Below are 18,550 nucleotides of genomic sequence, written 5' to 3' on the forward strand. Positions count from 1 at the left end.
TGTCCTTCCATTCCATTTTACTTCTTTATTTAGATAAGTATGCATCCTTGAAAATGCAGTGTTACTAAGTTTACATAAATGTTTTTAAATGGAAATAAGTGAATTAGTGCTATAAACTTCATTCTGTTTCATACTTATATCATTCCATATTTAATTTTTGTGATCTTCTATGTTGATATGTGTCCATTTAGTAAGTTTCTTTTCACTGCTACATATTTGATCAGGAACTATGGCTTTTTCATATAGAATCAGTTAAAAAATAGTAATATTATATACTCTAATAATTTCTACCTGAAAAATGGGTTGAATGGATTTTTTTAAAAACAATTATATAGTAGGAAGTAAAATTTTCTTTGAGAAGAAAGGTAAAAGTAGAGTATGATGTATTTCTGTACGTGTGTGTGTGTGTGTGTGTGTGTGTGTAGGTACAGGCTGTGGTATTAACTATGATAGTCAGAGCAGGTCTCATTGAGATGAGACCAAAGGATAAAGCTAAAGGAGTCAAGGTAGTTAGCCAAGAAGATATTTGGGGAAGGAAGATTTTAGGTAGAAGAAATAATTAAGGGCTCCGAGACAAGAGTGTGTGTGTGTGTATCATATATAAGTATATATAAAGGCAGAAGTCATATATATATTATATAAATATATATATATTACGTGTATATGTATATATATGTGTGTGTGTGTATATATATTTGTACTTAAGAACCTTCAGTAGAGAAAATAGAAGTTTTGAAAAGTGGTGAGCTCTATGCCAAGCTAATAATGGAGGCAAATGGGATGAATATCTGGAAGTAACTCCTGCTTAAACTTTGGAATTTATGACATGATTTTTTTTTATAGTGCCACAAATTTATTTTCCTCGGAGAAATTAAGCACCAGGAGAGACTTTAGGGATTATCTGATCTGGTGGCTCTCAAACTTGTATATATATTCATTTAACATAGCATAATCCACAAATAATTGTGATTTGTTGGAGTTAGTGTTAGGGTTATAGAGAGCATGAAGGGTGACAACATGGAAAAATAAAACTTCCAACTGTCTCAGTAATAACAATATGAGTTTTTAAAAATTTTATTTTAATTCCAGTATAATTAACATACAGTGTAATATTAGTTTCAGGTGTACAATATAGTGATTCAACAATTCTATACATTACCCAGTACTCATCATGTTTATCAAATTCTAGCAGATTTTCAGTGGAGTCTTTCAGGTTTTCTACATAAAGTACCATGTCATCTACAAACAGTAAAAATTTTACTTCTTCCTTATCAATTTGGATGCCCTTTATTTCTTTTTCTTATCTGATGCTGTGGCTAGGACTTCCAGTACTATGTTGAATAAAAGTGGTGAGAGTTTAGGGGAAAATTTGTTCCTGACCTTAGAGGAAAAAGCTCTCAGTTTTTCATCATTGAGTATGATGTTTGCTGTGGGTTTTTCATATATGTTCTTTATTATGTTGAGGTATGTCCCCTCTAAACCCACTTTATTGAGATTTTTTGACATCAATGTTATACCTTGTCAGATGCTTTTTCTGCATTTATTGAAATGATCATATGATTTTTATCTTTTCTCTTTTAATGTGATGTATCATATTGATTGATTTATGAATATTGAACCATCTTTGCATCCCAGGAATAAATCTCACTTGATTATGGTAAACTTTTTTTTATTTTTATTTTTTTATTTTTTTTAACTTTTTTTTAATGTATTGCTGGATTCCATTTGATAATATTTTGTTAAGGATTTTTGCAACTGTATTCATCAGAGATATTGGCCCATAGGTCTCTTTTTCTGAGTGTCTTTACTGGTTTTCATATGAGAATAATGCTGGCCTCATAAAATGAATTTGGAATCTTTCATTCCTCTTCTATTTTTTTTGGAATAGTTTGAGAAGAGTAGGTATTAACTCTTCTTTAAATGTTTGGTAGAATTCACCTGTGAAGCCATCTGGTCCTGCAGTTATATTTCCTGGAAGTTTTTTGATTACCGATTCAATTTCATTTCTGATAATTTATCTGTTCAAATTTTGTTTCTTCATGATTCCTGATTGTTTTGAGAGGTTATATATATATTTTAAAGGTTTTATTATTTATTCATGAGAGACACAGAGAGAGACACAGGCAGAGGGAGAAGCAGTCCCACATAGGGAGCCCGATGTGGGACTTGATTCCGGGACTCCAGAATCACACCCTGGGCCAAAGGCAGGTGCTAAACCACTGAGCCACCGGGGAATCCCTGGAGGTTATATGTTTCTAGTGTTTCTGTGTTGTTGGTTGTTATTTCTTCTCTTTCATTTCTGATTTTGAGTTCTTCCTCTCTTTTTGTTGTGTTTTGGTTTGGTTTAGTTGGTCTGGCTAAAGATTTATCAATTTTATTGATCTTTTCAAAGAACCAACTCTTGATTTTATTGATCTGTTCTATTGTTTTTTAATTTTTTATTTCATTTATTTCTGCTCTAGCCTTTATTATGTCCTTCCTTCTACTAGTTTTGGATTTTGTTTTGTTTGTTCTTCTTTTTCTAGCTCCTTCAGGTATAAGGTTAGGATGTTTATCTGAGATTTTTCTTGCTCCTAGAGGCAGGGGCTCTATATTGCTGTAATCTTCCCTTTTAGAACAGCTTTTGCTGCATCACAAAGATTTTGGACCATTGTGTTTCATCTTCATTTGTCTCCATGGTATTTTTTTATTTACCCTTTGATTTCTTGTTTGATCCATCCATTGTTTAGTAGCATGTTATTTAACCTCCATGTATTTGTGCTCTTTCCAGATTTTTTTTCTTGTGATTGATTTCTAGTTTCAGAGTTGTGGTCAGAAAAGATGCATGGTATAACTTTGATCTTTTAAAATTTGTTCAGACTTGTTTTGTGGCCTAATGAGATCAATTCTGGAAAATGTTCCATGTGCACTTGAAAAGAATGTGTATTCAGCTATTTTAGGATGAAATGTGCTGAATATATCTGTTAGATCCATCTGATCCAATATGTCATTCAAAGTCACTGTTTCCTTGTTGATTTTCTGTTTGGATGACCTATCCATTGATGTAAGTGGAAAGTTAAAGTTCTTTATTATTCTTATATTAGTATCAATTATTTCCTTTATGTTTGTTATTAGTTGCTTATGTATTTGGGTGCCCTCATGTTGGGTACATAAATATTTACAATTGTTAAATCTTGTTCACCTTATGATTGTGTAATGTCCTTTTTTGACTCATGTTACAGTCTTTGTTTTAAATCCTGTTTTTTTCTGATATAAGTATTGTCACCCTGGCTTTCTTTTCACTTCCATTTGAATGATAAATGCTTTTCCCTTCATTTTCAATCTGTATGTGTCTAAGGTCTGAAATGAGTCTCTTGTAGATAGTATAGAGATGGGACTTGCTTTTTTATTCATTTCCATCACCCTATGTCTCTTGATTAGAGAACTTAGTCCATTTACATTCAAAGTAATTATTGATAGGTATGTACTTATTGCCATTTTGTTAATTGTGTTATGGTTGTTTTTGTAGTTCTTCTCTATTCCTTTCTTCCCTTGCTCTTTTCTCTCATGGTTTTCTGGCTTTTTTTAGTGATGTGCTTGGATTCTATTCTCCTTATTTTGGGGGTATTTATCACTGGTTTTTGATTTGTGGTTACCATAAGGTTTATATATAACATCTTATGCATATAGCAGTCTATATTAAGTTAATGGTCACTTAAGTTTAAACCTAAACCTAAACCTAAATCCATTCTAAGAGCACTACATTTTTATTCCTCTGCTCCACCTGCCATTTTAGGTATATGGTATTGTACTTTATATTTTTCTATTTAGTGAATCATTTGACTGATTTTAATAGATATACTTAAGTGTACTGCTTTTGTGCTTCATACTTTTCTTATTCCTGCTTATAGTCTTTCCTTTCCACTCACGGAGTTCCCTTTAATATTTCTTGTAAGGCTGTTTTAGTGGTGATGAACTTTTGCTTGCCTGGGAAACTCTTCATCTGTCCCTCTGTTATGAATGATAGCCTTGATGGATAGGATATTCTTGGTTCCATCAGCACTTTAAATATATCATGCTGCTCCCTTCTGGCCTGTAAAGTTTCTGCTGAAAAATCAGCTGATAGCCTTATGGGGTTTCCCTAAATCTGTTTTCTTTTCTCTTGCTCCTTTTACAATTCTCTCTTTTCCACTATTTTTTGTCTTTTTATATTGTATGTCTTATTGTAAACCACCTTGGGTTGACTTTACTGGGGGCTTTTTGTGCTTCCTGGATCTGGATTTCTGTTTTCTTCCTCAGATTTGGGAAGTTTTCAGCTATTATTTCTTGAAGTAAATTTTCTGCCCCATTTTTCTCTCTCCTATCCATCTGGGATCCCTGTAATGTGAATGTTATTATGCTTGATGCTGTTGCTGAGTTCCCTTAATCTAATTTAATTTATTCTTTTTTTTCTCTCTCCTGTTCAGCTTGATGGCTTTCAAGTCCTCTGTCCTCCAAGTTGCTGATCATTCTGCTTTCTCTATCCTACCATTTATTCCCTCTAATGTGTTTTATATTTCAGAGATTGAGTTCTTCATCTCCAATTGTTTTTTTTATGTTTTCTGTTTATTTATTGGGAAGATTCACTGAGGCCCTCTACTCTTTTCTGAATTCCAGTGAGTATCATTATGACTATTACTCTAAATTCCCTATCAGGCATATTATTTACCTGTATTTCATGTAGCTCTCTCTTCACTTGGGACATATTCCACTGTCTTGGCATTTTATCTATCTCTCTGTTTTTATTTCTATATGTTAGGAAAATTATCTATGTCTTTTGCTCTTGGAAGTAGTGGCTTTATGAAGAAGAGAACCTGTAGTGCCCTGCAATACAATGTCCCCTGTTCACCAGAATCTAGCAATTCAGAGGTGTTTCCTAGTGTGCCGTACTGTTGTGGCTGAGCCATTTTTGTCTTCAGTCTAGTTGTCTGCAATGGTTCTCTTTGCTTGTTGTGGGCAGTTTGGTCCCGTGTTGCTAGTGTTAGTTTGGGGCTCAAGTTGAATCAGACAAGGCATTTGTCAGAGATGTGGTAGCATTGAACTTCAGGGTGCTCTCCCTGTATTGTCCCTTGAGAAGTTTTATTGGTAGGTGGGGCCTGCAGTCAGACCAGTCATCTGCCCCCAGCCCAGTGCTGAGGCCACAGTCAGACTAGTGTATTTGGTTATCCTCCCCTCTCCCTGGGGCAGGAATCACTTTGGAGTGGTGTTAGCCCTGTCAGGGCTGCTTACACAATGGTATGTTTGTGGCACCACTTTGGATGGACTCCTGTCAAGGAGGGGGAGGGGGTCCACAGGAGAATGCAGGGGCCAAGTGTGAGGTGTTAGCTAGCAAGGTCTATGTTGAGGCCATGTGTTGGGAGGGTGAATCCAAAGAAGCATGGGGAGGCAAGGTGCACTGTTAGCTTGAGAATGTTCCTGCTGTGTTGGTTCCCACAAGTGTCTGTGTATCTAGGTGGAGAGGTGGGGAGGGAAATGACACCTGCCAGCTCTTTTGTTGTTGGAGAAGTCCCCCAAAGATCCCTGCCCCTCCAGCACATGTTCTGGGATCCTAAACAAATCTCCTTCTTGTATACCCCAGGCGTTTTTCAAACTGCTGCTTCTATGCTGTATCTCTGGGCCTGTTTGTTGTGCTGTCTCTTTAAGGGAAGAGACTCAGTTTCTTATTGCCATTTGGCTCTCCAAGAGCCTGCTGTTTTTTAACATTCCTGGTGTTAAGCCCCACTGATGGTAGAACTCAAGAAGCCAGGCCTCTTTGGTTTTCAAAGCCAAATATTATGAGGGTGCATCTTCCCAGTGTGGGTTTCCTGTGCCTAGGATGCCTGGTGTGGGGTTTGTTCCTTCCTCTCTGCAAATCCACAGTTTCTCTCCCTCCTGTGGAGAGTCCAACAGGTCCATTGAGCTCCTGACTGTGTCCCTGTGCTTCCTACTCTCCTCCTTGTGGACAGTCTATTTTGCCAATCATCAAGTCACTTTCGGAGTTATTTATACTGACGTGGGTGTTATGCAGGTGTATCCAGGGGACAAGGTGAGCCAAGAATTCTACTCTGTCATCTTCCCCAGGAGCCCAGAAGAGTTTTTGTGTGTTTGTTTTTAATATAGAATTGTGTGTTGACTATGATATCCAGTTTGGAGGGAAAATGCCTTAGTTAAAATAGGCTAGGTAAGTCTGCACTCACTAACAAATCTTAAGTCTTGGTGACTTATTGCAAAAACAAAGAAATAAAAAAGCCAATTCCTCATACAAAGGAGAAGCTTCCAGTTCACCAGCATGTCTCCCCTTCAAATAATGTCTCAGGGATTGAGGCTGTTTCTATTTTATGTTTCTGCCGTCTTGATATGGAACTTACAGGAGCTTTCCAGAGCAAGGAAAAAGAGAGTACTGGAAAACTCACTGTTCTTTTAACCTTTGGCTGAGAAGTGGCTCATGTCACTTATGCTTAAGGTTGTTGGCCAGAATTAGTTGCCCGTCCCAACCTAACTGTGAGTGATTCTGAGAAATATAGTCTTTCTGTATACTTAGGAAAAGGACAAGGAATGGCGACTAGGAAAAAAAAAGCATTTTCTCTGATATAGAGGAGTAAGTCAAACTGTATTTGACTTCATGGCACTGCCAGCCATGTTAACCTTGAGTTAGGTGCTGAATGGAAACAATTTTAACCAGCTTTAAGGAGATAAGTTTTGATAGTGAAAGTGGGTGTTTTTATTTGTTTGTTTGTTTGCATTGCTTTGATTTGATTTTTAATTTTTTAGGTTTCTTACATTTCTTTCTCCTCTAATTCTAGTAATGCCTTTGGCCACCCATTGCTCATTTATCCCCCTTCCAAAGGTATTGAGTATGTAATACAGTCAATAAATACACTAAGTTATTGGACTCAGAAAACAACTTTAAACTCAATAGGCCCTGACACTTGTTAATTTTGTTAAAGATTTAATGAGGAGATAAAAGAATAAATGAGTAGAATTTCCACTAATAACCAACAACTTAATTTATCTGTCTTTCATCTTCCCCCAAGTAACCATAATTAAGGGTTGATGATGTCACATCTATAATAATACCTCTATTTGTAGCTCCCTTTCAAGTTTGCAAAGCCTGCTACATCTATTATTTCACTGTATCCTCACACCATAAAAGGTGCAGTAAGGCAGGTGTTATCCCTATTTTGCAGATTAGGAAATTAAAATGCTGTGATGTTAAGTGAGCTACCTAAGCTCTGCGACTGGTAATGATGTTGTCACTGGGACCAGATCTCCTAACTTGCTGTCCTATGCCACCCCCAACCCCTGACTAGAACACAGAGGTTCTCTACAAATGCAACTCTTCCATAGAGGCAAGATAATGCAGTCTACTTCTTAACCTTTAACATAGAGAAATCCAAGCTGGTTATAATAATGTAATGAGAGCATAACTTTCAAAACTTTCTTCCCAATGCATGCAGTTTTATAAACTATTCTGGAAACAATGGAGGCTTAACTGTACAGAGGCATCTACACAGAGATCAGGGCCAGATAGTGAATGTTTTAGTCTCTGCAGCCTAAACAGGTCTCTGTTACATACTCTGGGTTTTTTTTATTTTATATTTTTAAAATGTAAAAATCATTTTAGTTCACAGGCTGTTCAAAATAGGTGGTGGATTGGATTTGTCCCACAGGCCTTGAGATTTTAGGAGGCTGTTAGTCCATAAAAGGTAAGCTGACAGTGACCACGAAAGTGACTACTTGTTGGTCAGGAAGGCTTTCAGCCTGCCTTGCATGGCCTGCTTGGCAATTTTCTGTAGGTTCACAAATTACCCATTTCAGGTGAGATATGCAACATTGGTCTCTGAATTTCTTGCCCTGCCAGTTGACATGCAGTGTCTCCCTTGTGGCACATTGTTGGATCTGTGACTTGGTTTCATGAACTATCTTTTGAGCAGCTCCACTTGCCATTGGGAACCATGGAGCATGATGATGTTCCCTTCTTTAAAGAGCTAAATTTCTGCTGCCTGTTTGCTCAAGTTGAGCCTCCCGAAGGTGCCCTTCCACCTCATTTTCTAAACATGTCCCTCTTTTTATCTTCTTTATCATCTCTTAGTAAGCCTATAAAAGTGGAGGTTTGGGTATATAGGAGGTCACTCAAGAGCACTAAATATTTCTTTTGCCTTCGTGGATGTATCTTGCAAGAAGTTACTATGGCCGAGTTCAAAAAGGGTGTTGCCTGTGTTCTTCTCTAGGATTTTGATGCAAAAGAAACAAAAGCAAAAATGAACTATTGGGACTTCATCAAGATAAGAAGCTTTTGCACAGCAAAGGATACAGTCAACAAAACTCAAAGACAACCTACAGAATGGGAGAAGATATTTGCAAATGACATATCAGATAAAGGGCTAGTTTCCAAGATCTATAAAGAACTTATTAAACTCAACACCAAAGAAACAAACAATCCAATCATGAAATGGGCAAAAGACATGAACAGAAATCTCACAGAGGAAGACATAGACATGGCCAACATGCATATGAGAAAATGCTCTGTATCACTTGCCATCAGGGAAATACAAATCAAAACCACAATGAGATACCACCTCACACCAGTGAGAATGGGGAAAATTAACAAGGCAGGAAACAACAAATGTTGGAGAGGATGCGGAGAAAAGGGAACCCTCATACACTGTTGGTGGGAATGTGAACTGGTGCAGCCACTCCGGAAAACTGTGTGGAGGTTCCTCAAACAGTTAAAAATAGACCTGCCCTACGACCCAGCAATTGCACTGTTGGGGATTTACCCCAAAGATACAAATGCAATGAAACGCCGGGACACCTGCACCCCGATGTTTATAGCAGCAATGGCCACGATAGCCAAACTGTGGAAGGAGCCTCGGTGTCCATCGAAAGAAGAGTGGATAAAGAAGATGTGGTTTATGTATACAATGGAATATTACTCAGCTATTAGAAATGACAAATACCCACCATTTGCTTCAACGTGGATGGAACTGGAGGGTATTATGCTGAGTGAAGTAAGTCAGTCGGAGAAGGACAAACATTATATGTTCTCATTCATTTGGGGAATATAAATAATAGTGAAAGGGAATATAAGGGAAGGGAGAAGAAATGTGTGGGAAATATCAGAAAGGGAGACAGAACGTAAAGACTGCTAACTCTGGGAAACGAACTAGGGGTGGTAGAAGGGGAGGAGGGCGGGGGGTGGGAGTGAATGGGTGACGGGCACTGGGGGTTATTCTGTATGTTAGTAAATTGAACACCAATAAAAAATAAATTAAAAAAAAAGCACTAAATATAATATAGGTGATCGGAGAGCCTCCCCCAACTTCATTTATGTCTTTACCCCCTGGAGTTCTGACAGTAGAAGAAGGCAAGAGCAGTGTTATAACTTTCAGAGGTCACTAACCTCAGGAAAAGGAGGGGCATACCTATCAGAGATGCATGAACTGCATTAATCCTCGATGCTCTGTGATGAAAACCAGTCACTTATTTATAAGCTTCTCCTGTGATTTTTAAATTTTGGCTAACTTTTTTTCTAGGCAGAAGGTGCTTTGTTCATTAAACAGATGTTTGCAATCTGCTACAAGTCAGGCCCTGTATTAGTTGCCAGGGCACAAAGAGAATTGGTACATGGTATCTGCTTGAGGAGCTTACATCTTTGAAGGAGATAGATGCATACATGGGCTGTGAAAAATACAAAATGGTCAAATATAGAATTTTGTATAGGAGAGTGGCAGACACTCTTAATTCCTCAGGAGGAAGGGACAGCTAAGAAAAAGTCAGAAAGGAAATGATGTCTGAGCTGAGTAAAAGAATGAGAAAACTGATCAAGATGGAGGGGATAACATGTCACAGAGATATGACAAAGGATGGTGTGATTGAGAACTATCCAATGCATCATGTCACTTGCACATGTGGTATCTAGGAAGGAGGGGGTGGATAGTGAGGTACAAATGTAGATATGTGCTGGAATGTACTCCATGCCAAAGTGTAAAATTTGTTTATTAACTTGAAGGCAGGAGTGAACAAGTATGGGAGCACAGTGGCTCCATAAAGTTTGTGTTTTTGGAAGATCTCTTAGGCTAGAATGTGGAAGTTGGACTAATGAAATCTAGGGGCAGGAGGTTATTCCATTTGTCTAGCAAGAGATGGTAAAAACCAGAGTTATAGCAAAAGGGAACAAGTTCAATATGATTAGGAAACAACAGCACTTGGAGACTGATTATGAGTATGAAATAAGGAAAGTCCAGAACAATCTCCGGGTTAATGGCTTGGCAGTTGGGAAACAGTGTTGTAATCCAACGACATTGGAAACACTGAGAGAAGAGAGAAGAGTGAAGAGGAAATTAGAAGACCAAGTGATTAATTCCATTTTAGGCATGTGAGATCTGAAAATCCTCTGGGATGTCCAAGTGAAGATGTTCAGTATACAGTAAGAAAAATTGGTTTGAAGGTCAGCAACAGTGACTCAGCTGAAGATATTTGGGAAACATTGGTACCTAGTCTTTGGATTTAGATGTGATTTTCCAAGGAGAAATTGGGGCTTGAGAAGTTAACAGAGCCAAGGACAAAACCCCAAGGAGACCCAACTTTTTCAGGTGCAAGAAGAGCCTGCAGTGGAAATAGAAGATCACAAAGGAATGGACTGAGAGAGACAGGGGTATCTAATTGGAACTGTGTGCTGTTATGGAAGGCAGAAAGGGAAAGAGTTTGAGTTTTGTGAGAGAAGGTGAAAAAGAATTGATTTTATGTAGAAAGTAGGAGGTCACTAATTAAAAACAATTCAGGAGAGTAGTGGAAGTAGAAGCTAAATTGGAGTGACTGGTCTAGTGAACAATTAAAGGAGATAATGTAAATATTCGGTGTAAAGTCTGTAAAAACACTTTGTATACTGTAAATACACAAATATGCACCAGACTTTTGTTGATAGTCTTAGGCAGAACCTCTAGATTTGAACTATCTTTTGACATAATTAACCCATCAATATTTAATTTTCATGTCTCAATGATAATAAAATCAGATAAAGAATCAATAGATTCATAATAGAATCTACAACCATGTTTATCCTCAACACAAATCCTTCTACAATTTTATTCATCTGCAGGGAACACATTACCTTAAAAATATACCTGTCCATTTACTAAATAATTCCAGTTGTTAGAGGCCCTATCAAAATTTTCTGTTCTTATATCCTGGGTGCCCTTCTCCCCACCCTAGATAGTTCATGGGCCTTTCTTTCTTGCCTGCAAGCAGACCTCAGACACTTAGCCTCTACCACCAGTCAGTCTGTTCCCTGGGATCTTCCCATCACCCCTGCCCTGGAATTTGAGGAGCGACAAACCATATCCTTAGCATTTCTTTACTTGCTCTTTTAATAGGCTGTCACATAGATCCTTTGTAATTTTCAAGGGTAGGGGGATTTTCTTGCTAATGACTAAAAAGAAATAAGCAATATATTTTTAAATGAGAAAATTTCAAAACTTCCAAAGTCTTAGAGTTAAGATTTTTGGTTCACAAGTAAGGTGTTAACTGAGTCATATCCTTCTATGCCTTTGTTGGGGCTTACTAAGTCACGTCTTTTATATCTCTTTCTTCTGATTCCATGTCCTCATGTTCTTTGTGACCTTTCTATCAGGAGAACTTGAAGGTGGCCTCAAGACAGACCATGAGGTCTCCCTTTGTCATGCCCCTGAAAATCCATAGGCTAAGTGATCCCCATTCCACTGGCCTCAGCTCTCAAAGAAATGATCACTTTTGTGTATTACCTCACAGTTGTTTCCCACATAGAGCTGAAATACAAATCCTAATTCTAAAATACAAATATTTTCCATCCTTCCCAGTTCAATCTCATTTGTTCATTTGATAATCTTATTTATATGTTCTTATATAAATCATTGGTTTAAATATAGACTTGAGCAGGACCAGGGAAAGAGTCCTGTGGCATGAAAAGTGGGAACCGTGTTTCCATGTTATAATCAGTCCACTAGCTAATGTTCTTTAGGAACAGCCATTCAAAATTTATAGACCTACTTAATCGTTTTATAATTCAGTTTCTATTATATCATTGTGTTCATAAGGCATTATGAGAAGTGCTTTCCTGAATTTCATATATACTATGTTGAAAGAGAATGGTGCAGCGGTTAAGAGCTTTGGATCTGGAGCCAGATATGCTGGTTTTGAATCTTGGCTCTTCAATTTACTAGCTTTGAGACCTTGTGCAAATTACTTAACCTCTCTGGGCCTCAGATTTCTTATCTATAAAATGAGGATAATATTAATATCTTATAGAATTTTCTCATAATATTTTCATGAGGATTAGATAAAATAATCCACATAAAGCACTTAACAGTATTTGACAGATAACAAGTGTCCAATAAGTGTTAGCTTTTAAAAATGTATAATGGTAGCTCTCAACTGGAGCAGGGGGTGAATATTGAATAATCAGAATCTCCCTGTGGGTGACAGGGACAGAGAATATACTTTGGAAAAGTGTTCCAGTTGATTCTAACACACCAATCCTACATCTTGGTGAAGAATCAGTCATATTTAGTTTTCCTCTTTTTAGCTGTATTGTTATTAAGAATGCAGAAAGATCCATTATAGGCTAAACTGTATCCTCCAGAATTCATTTGTTGAAGTCCTAACCCTTAGAATACGACTGTATTTGGAGGTAGGATCTTTAAAGAGATAATTAAATTAAAAGGAGGTCATTAAGCTGAGTCCTAGCCCAATATGATTAATGCCATTATAAGAAGAGGAAATTTGAACACGGGCTCAGAGACAAGACTATACGAACACATGAGGAGAAGATGGGCCACCTATAAGCCAAAGAGAAAGCTCCCAGAAAAAAACAACTATACCAATACCTTGTTCTCAGATTCTTGTTTCCAGAATTGCGAGAAAATAAACTTCTGTTTAAGTCACCCGGTGTATGGTACTTGGTTATGGCAGCCCTAGCAAACTAATACATAATGCAATTGATTCCACTTTGTGACTAGGGTGTTTTTAAGGATTTCCAAGCTATTCCTTATTTATCCTTTCTAGAACTGTGTCTAGAATCAATAACTCACATGGTTTGCAAGATCTGTTTTCTTTGTCTTTTTAAAGATCAGATATGTACATATACACAGCCTCTCAGCACCTCTCTTGTCTACCACACATCACCAACACAAGCTCTTTTTGTATCTGGGATGTAATCTGCATGTGTAATGAGATCCAAGCTCATTGAGAGTAATTACATACTCTCTTTTTATCCCTTAACCAGTCTCAGGCTTCAGTAAACCTTTCTGAAGTGTGTTTCCTCTTTTCAGCCAATCATGTTATCATGTTGATGATAAAAGCAAATTAGAATGTGGGCAAGCCCATCTTCTCTCTGTCAGCTTTCACAATCAGTGAGCTTATGAAATTTGTTTTTGTTCTGAATATATTTAATTTTGTAGACTCTTGAATTTTTGTTAGCTTTTTCTTAATCAGGGCTTTATTCCATCTACCTTGTTGTAACAGGTTAAAGACCCTCTTCTGTACTTTTTGGACTATCTTTCCTGTATCTTTTGTATGATGGAAGCATTGAACTCAGAATCAAAACATAAGAGGCCATGAGTTACTTCTGATCTGGGTCAAGTTGCTTGATCTAAGTTTCTTAACATATAAAATATAGTTTAAAAATACTCCATCTTATAAGGAAAGCTGTTATAGAATTATAAATTATAAAATGTATGCAAAAGCACTTTGAAATTATGCATTTCAGATCTACACAAGACCTTATTGTCATTATTACTATTATTATTAGACATATCCTTTAATTTCTGAATTCAAGAGATATTTATGAAGCCACATCAGTTTCTAAATTTACTTTTCATGTTTATTTATTTATTATGTTTTTTAAGTTTATTTATTTATTCATGAGACACAGAGAGAGAGAGAGAGGCAGAGACACAGGCAGAGGGAGAAGCAGGCTCCATGCAGAGAGCCTGACATGGGATTCGATCCCAGGTCTCCAGGACCACGCCCTGGACCAAAGGTAGAGCTAAACTGCTGAGCCATCCAGGCTGCCCATTTTTATTTATTTTTTAAGAATAGTACACACCTAAGTTTGCATCGTATGGTGACAAATTGCTTTTCCCCTCTAACCTTCAATGGAAGGAGAGAAATAGTACATTTGACAGCAAGAGACACCATTCATTTCTCATAGACTAAATGAAAGATCTAATTTTGTAGAGGTTTGTGTTTTGATATTTTCATGAACGACATCATGGCACAGTGGAAAGAGGTCATGCTTTGGAGTCAGCCAGACCTAAAACCTGGTTGTGCAGCAACTAAACTGTTTGGTTTGATCAAGTCTCTGAACTTTGCCTCTCTGAGTCTCCATTTCCATAGTGAAAAGTAGAATGAATAAATAACTACCTCAGGGTTCAATTACATAACTTATCTCTAGTGCCTGGTATATCATGCCTGTTTCATAAATACTGGTCTTCTTCGTTCTAATACAATTTTACATAACTTACATTAATTATTTTATTATGCTGACTTTTTATAATTTTCAAGGGGCAAATTCCAAATCATAATCAAAAAACATTTCTTGCTTATCCACTGTTTAGGGGACTGGGCTTCAAGGTAAAGGAACAAAGAGGGAAGACACGATCCCCCCTTCTGCAAGGGGATTGTAATCTAATTGGAGAGGCAAAACACATCCAGAAGACAGTAAGGGGCAGAATATGACCATGTGTAGGCTCAGAATGAAATAATTTTAATGAGAAAAATAGAAAGAGAAGACTTTCACAAGAAGGAATGAAAGATGAAATCATGCTAAATACAAAATGCTGTGTTGTAATATCTAATGCTGCTTATTCCAAAATTATGAGTAGCTCAATATTTAGAGGAGAAGGCAATAAATAGAAAATCAATGCAATGAAAACAACAATTTATATATTTTTTTATTCTATTTTTCTTCTATGAGAAATATGCTCCAAGATCTCATTATACTGGAATAAAATTAATTTCCTTTCAACAAGAACTTAAACTATTCCATTTTGTTGTACTATATAGAATGGTGGGAAGTTACTAAAGATACAAACTAAATTTAAAGACTTTGTTCCCTCTCATTTGAATTCAGTGTAGTAAATATGAGACATAATTATACTAACAGTCAATGGAAACTCATTTCTTGTTGACACAGCTACATTTCTGTAAACTCTTTCTCATTATTGAAGTTATTTATCCAGGGTCTTAAAAAAGAAGAAAAAGCCAGCTGATGAGTAAGACAGTACTTACTAAAACAAGAACCAAATAAACCTGCCTTGATCACATTCATGAGGTCATTCAATTGAACTATATTTCATGCAACCTGGAACACAATAGTGCAAATCTCTGAACGTTGTGGGGATAATCAGGGTAGAGAATTTATTGTGGGGGCGATTAAAAATTGCATCAGAGAAATAATGATCTGTCCTTTAATTACTTTCCTTTGTAGTGAGCTTAGATCAATATCAACTGTTTGTTTTATTCGAGCTCCTTTATTTTTCCTTTTTAAAGAAGACATGGCGTGACTATGCAAGTACAAGAACTAAGAGAAACTCCTGAGCACTTGGCAGGCAAGGTAGAAAGCATGATAAAAGTTTCATACATTTGGTCCCTGCAAGGGAAGCCTTGTGCTGTGGCAAAAACTTAACCAGTCATCCCGAATAAGAATTATAATAAGGTCAACATCTTTTATCCAATTGTTACTGTAGAGTGATAAAAACCATGATAAATATATGAAAATGGAAAGGTTTCAGGGTTTGTACAGATTGGTGTTTTTAAGTAAATTTTCTGAGTGTCCTCTGGAATGTGGCTATCCAGTAGAGTAGCCTAATTAATTGCCACTTATAGTCTTTCACTGGGTTCCCATTGTTAGTACTAAGTGTTAATATGATTATTGTCGTTTTATTTTTTGCCAAGAAAAATGAGGAAATGAACATTAGCTTTTTAAAAACAAAGGATCCACCAGAAGCAAACCCAAAGTTCCCATCCCATGCCAAGTTGGAAAGAACCTATAGAAGTGAAAGAAAACATCCTTTGAGGGTGGCCTGTGTTGAAGGCATATCATGTGATCTGCTAGGGACATTGCATTTGGTTCCTAACACTGATGTCACAGACAAATAAGAGCACATACTTCATTTGGGTGTGGCATCACACTGAGGCAAATCCAATTTAAGTAGATTAAATTAGATTTCTTTGAATGGGAAAATTTGTACATGACTTGGAAGACAAAACAGAAACAGTCTAGGTGTTTGTGCTAATGCTATAATGGACATAATTCCTCCCTGCAATGGGAATAAAATTGTGACCTTCTTCACAGGATGGTGTCCCTGCACTGGAGGAGGCACTCTGTCAGCCAGAGTGGTGAAACAGTTTTGAAAAAAGTTACAGGGCCATATTGCTAGGTCATGCTGTCCCATCTCATCCCAGCCAGTGGTAAATTTACACAGGGATTTCTCTTGTGATTTTTGTGGCCTCACATTTTCCAACCCATTGGTAGGTAGAATGCTTAAGAATTAAGAACATGGACTCTGGGGGCAGACAGTTTGGATTTGAGTCCTTCCTTTGCTATTTACTGGCTGTATAAACCACTGTGTGCCTCAGTTTCCCCACCACTGCCTTTCTCATTATGTTGTTGTGAAGATTAGATAAGATGATACAACAAGTAGTAGAATAGTAACCAGTATGGTAAGTGCTCAGTAAATGTAAGCATATAAGAAAGATTATAAAATCATATTTCATTTAAATGCTCAGGCAATGAAGTATTTTGTAAATAGTCAAGAATTAAATGGAAACTTCTTTTTGTCAAATCCTTATAAATATTACTCCAATCCACCTAGAAATGTATTTATGACATTTCCTAAGACTAATGTAATAAAAAATAATGTAATCACTGTTGATAATCTTGCAATGCCTCAAAACATCCTTCTGGACACATTGATCATTATAAAGAACTAAAAAACGTATGAGAATTTGGAATCAAGAGTCATTAACCCAAGTAATCCCCTTGAAGATTTAAAAAATTTTAATATACATCTTATGTAATATTGCCCACCCACAATACAATTTTCCTCTAAAGACAGAAAACAAGACATAAATCCAACTGGATGGTTTGTTAGTTGTTTATAACTAACAGAAATTTCACTATATTCTCAAATTGTCCAGACTTTCTTGCATATTCACATCCTTTAAATATGGGCTTTTTAAGTACATTTCTCAAAAAGTGACATTTCTTGTTTTTGTATAAATTCATATACAAAAGATGGATACTTATAATACACAGCTGAGATATATTCAGAAATTTAAATACCTTATTTGATAAATAAGAAAGAATAAAATTATATGAATTTAAGTTTCAACCCAAGAAGCTAAAAATGTAGGAACAAAATAAACCCAAAAGAAAGCAGGAAAAAGGAATTCATTACTATAAAAGCAGATAATAATAAATTAGAAACCAGAGATAAGTAGGATTTATAAAAATCTAAGATCAGCTTCAGTAGAAAGTATAGAAAAAAATCTGGCTGTTTGAATCAAGAAAAACAGAAAAGTTTACAAATATACAACATTGTAAGAAAGCTCATATGTCTATAGACCCATAGAAAGTTAAAGCTTACACAAGAAAAAAAAATAATAAAGCTTACACAAGAACACTACCCACAATTCTTTGCTAATCTATTTGAAAAATGATGAAATACATATTTTTCCAGGAAATAAATGAATTAAAAATATAAACAGAGAGAAGTTAAAAGGAAAACAAGGAACAAGGAACCACAAAGGAAATCAACAAAATTGCCAGAGAATTGATTCTTTTCCTGCACCTCCCCATAGGTCTTATGATAAACTGTAGGAAAATCTTTTTAGAATATGCCAATGAAGCTATTACAGAGTACCTAAAAGTATGGATATTGTAGTTCATTCATTACATGTGGCTAGCATAATCTGCTACCAAAACTTTACAAAGATAGCAGAAATAAGATTATAGGATACAAAAATCATAAATGAAAATCCATCAGGGCATAAAAAAATAGCACTTATTTTAGGAATACTGTGATAGGTCAACATTAGGAAATATATTAATATAATTTACCATATTGATAGGACAAAAAAGACTAATAAGCACATAAACTCATTACAGTAAATGTTAAAAATGCTTTTGATGAAATTAAACACTCCTTTTTAAATTTACAACTCCTTGATAAACTAGAAATAGAATGCTTATATAATGACAAAGTATACTTATCACAAATCAAAGCCAACTTTATTATATGTATGATGAAAAAAAAAAGAAACTTACAATAAAATCATATTTACTATTTTTCAGTATTATTCTGGAGTCTTACCTGATGAAAATAGCAAGCAAAAGTAGTAAGTATACCTCTTAGTTATACAAAATTACTAATTACAGAGTATAAATTCACCACCTAAAAAACCCAAGATAATTCATTGAAAACTACTAGATCTAATAACTGAGCTTAGGGAAGAGGTCAGATGCAAAATAGAGATAACAACACAGTGAAGAGCTTTCCTTGTGCCAGTAATA

At 36.1% G+C, this 18,550-nt stretch overlaps 1 long non-coding RNA gene across 2 annotated transcripts in view; it reads left to right on the top strand.

Annotated features, from left to right (window-relative positions):
• Positions 1-18,550, top strand: part of LOC144287906 (uncharacterized) — a 39,934-nt gene that overhangs the window by 12,461 nt on the left and 8,923 nt on the right. For both annotated transcript variants that reach the window (XR_013355731.1, XR_013355732.1), the window contains one exon: positions 18,332-18,375. This is a non-coding gene — a long non-coding RNA (uncharacterized LOC144287906). The remainder of the gene's footprint in view (positions 1-18,331; positions 18,376-18,550) is intronic.

The sequence above is a fragment of the Canis aureus genome, chromosome 17 (genome assembly GCF_053574225.1).
Source record: "Canis aureus isolate CA01 chromosome 17, VMU_Caureus_v.1.0, whole genome shotgun sequence".
Taxonomy (NCBI): Eukaryota; Metazoa; Chordata; class Mammalia; order Carnivora; family Canidae; genus Canis; species Canis aureus.